Source organism: Ovis aries, chromosome 1 (assembly GCF_016772045.2).
Source record: "Ovis aries strain OAR_USU_Benz2616 breed Rambouillet chromosome 1, ARS-UI_Ramb_v3.0, whole genome shotgun sequence".
Classification (NCBI taxonomy): Eukaryota; Metazoa; Chordata; class Mammalia; order Artiodactyla; family Bovidae; genus Ovis; species Ovis aries.
In genome coordinates, this window is record NC_056054.1 from 105930286 (window position 1) to 105933492 (window position 3207).

Below are 3207 nucleotides of genomic sequence, written 5' to 3' on the forward strand. Positions count from 1 at the left end.
CTGGGAATAGAAACTTTGTGTCAGGAGCCTTTAGTTGGGTTAACTAACTTATTTTAGCCTAAGGAAGATGGCCACACTCGGGTCTGACTATCTCGACAGTGAAGAGAAATAGGTCTGCAAGCCTCTATAGATGGGTTGATTCCCTTATGCTTTCTGATCACATTTTCCTAAAGACTAAAATCCATCCTGGTTCCTGCAGGCCTTACAAGGTCCTTCACTTCTAAACAGTGGTGCCAGCAGATGGCAAGTCAATGGCAAGACTCCTCATTAAAGGAGAATGTGCTTTCTGTAGACAAGCGTTAAGGCAGCTCTAGCTTTCTGCATGGGCTTCCCTGGTGACTAGCCAGTGGTAAAGAACCCGCCTGCCAGTGCAGGAGATGTGGGAGACGCGGGTTTGATCCCTGGGTCGGGAAGATCTCCTGGAGAAGGAAATGACAACCCACTCCAATATTCTTGCCTGGGAAATCCCACGGACAGAGGAGCCTGGCGGGCTATAGTTCATGGTGTCACAGAGAGTTAGGCAGGACTTAGCAACTAAACAACAACAAGCTTTCTGCATGGGTGTGGGTGTAGGCTAGTCAAACACGTGAAGAGCACACCACTGAAACAGGTAACCAATAAAACGGCAAGGAATAGCAAGACTCACCTTCCAACTTTCACTGAAAAAAAACTTAAAACTTCTGAGTAAAATATATAGTTGCTAATTATTCTAATACATGCTATACCTAATTATTGACAGCCAATACTTAGTGGGGAAAAAGAAAGACAAAATTAATTCATGCAATGAGAACATTTAGAGATACTTTGAAGATAGGTGAATGATATCTTCGGTCATAAATTTAGGATTTCCAACTACTTCCCTGTATGATGTTACCATATGAGTTTCAGTTCCAGCTGAGCTGACGAAATGTGAGAATGAAGATTTGAAAATAAATTTTAATTTGAAGCTGAACAAATCCAGGATTACTGCAATTCCAATGTTTTCAGTATTTAGTATCTTTTAAAGCCAAGTGTCCTGTCTTGGACTTTTAAAAATAAGACTTCAAATTTATCTCATCTTCCTCAAGATTGAGTTTGGAAAAAGTGCAACATGGCCAATCATTTATCAATGGCATACTAAACTTGTATAAGCAATTTCTTCTTAAATAAATGAGTAATAAATACCAGGAATGAGGAATTTCAGAAATTACACTTCTGATGTAATCTCCTTATTACTCTATTCTGGTCAAATGCAATCTCTCCTGAATTTGTCTCCTCTTCCACTCACTTTTTTAATTTGGCAGCACTGGGTCTTGGCTGAGGCATGCAGGATCTTCAGTATTTGTTGTGAGATGCAGGATCTTTAGTTGCAGCATGTGAGATCTAGTTCCCTGAACAGTAGTCTCGTGTATTTTAGCCACTGGAGCGCCAGGGAAGTCCTTCCCATTTACTTTTTAAAAATTTGGCCATGCTAGGTTTTCTTTGCAGCTCACAGGTTTTCTCCAGTTGCACTGAGCAGGGGTTACTCATTGCAGTGGCTTCTTACTGTGGAGCACGGCCTCTAGGGGCCACCAGCTCAATAGTTGTGGCACACGGGCTTAGTTGCCCGCAGCGTGTTGAACCTTCCCAGAGCAAGGACAGAACCCATGTCCCCCACACTGGCAGGCAGATTCCTACCCACTGGACCACCAGGGAAATCCCAGCCTTGCGTCTCTGTTGTGGCATGTGGGCTTCTTAAGTTGTGGCACAGTCTTAGTTACCCCATGGCATGTGGGATCTTAGTTCCCCGAGCAGGGATCAAACTCGGTTACCTTGCATCAGGGGCAGATTCTTAACCACCTGACCACCAGGGAAGACCCCTCCACCTGAAGAGTCAACTCCACTGATCTGCCAGGCCATTGTAAATCCTTCCTTCTTTGAATCCTTGTTAACACTTTCTTTTGGGGGGCTCCAAAATCACTGCAGATGGTGACTGCAGCCATGAAATTAAAAGACGCTTACTCCTTGGAAGAAAAGTTATGACCAACCTAGATAGCATATTCAAAAGCAGAGGCATTACTTTGCCGACTAAGGGCCGTCTAGTCAAGGCTATGGTTTTCCCAGTGGTCATGTATGGATGTGAGAGTTGGACTGTGAAGAAAGCTGAGCGCCGAAGAATTGATGCTTTTGAACTGTGGTGTTAGAGAAGACTCTTGAGAGTTCCTTGGACTGCAAGGAGATCCAACCAGTCCCTTCTGAAGGAGATCAGCCCTGGGATTTCTTTGGAAGGAATGATGCTAAAGCTGAAACTCCAGTACTTTGGCCACCTCATGCGAAGAGTTGACTCATTGGAAAGGACTCTGATGCTGGGAGGGATTGGGGGCAGGAGAAGGGGACGACAGAGGATGAGATGGCTGGATGGCATCACCGACTTGATGGACGCAAGTCTGAGTGAACTCCGGGAGTTGGTGATGGACAGGGAGGCCTGGCGTGCTGCGATTCATGGGGTCACAAAGAGTTGGACACGACTGAGTGACTGAACTGAACCAACACTGATGCCTATTTAGAGTAGTGGAGATAAAAGCAGTGACCTTCACATAAAAGATTATTCCTCATTGTCTCGCATTTAGCTTATATACTTGAAACAACTTGAACTAACCCTTGATCAAGTGGCAAATGCAGTACTACTTTGAACATGTTTTTTTCTGTCTTCTCACTGAAGAGGTAAGCTCTTTTTTAAACAAAATTTTGCCTCATCCCTCTGCCTCTTCCCAGAGATGCTGGGGTCTCAGAGGGTCCCTCAGGCACTTGGAGGCAGCGGTTCACTCTGCACCCCACGTTCTCCAATGGCATGGCCAAATACCAAGTGTCACTGGTCTACTGGCTCCAGGATGGCGACAGTGTTTGAGGTCAGGAATCAGAGCCAGGAGGTGCCTGGAACTGGGACCTCAGCTCACTGAGACAAGAGGGAACCTCTGCAGCCAATGGACGCAGCACCTCCACCTCCCTCCTTGGCCCTCAAGCTTTGTGAGCACCGAGGTAATCTCTTCGGATGAAGGGGCATTCCGTGGCATGCTCCTGACTACTTGATACAGCTGTTCTGTGCATGGTAGGCACTCAAAACTCTTTTCAATCAATATTTTCCAGAATATAAAATCTCACAGTATTCTTTTCTTAAAATGACCTCTGTATAACAATTCCAAACATTTCTACCCACATATAGATAAATAAAGGAAAGGGTCCAATAAG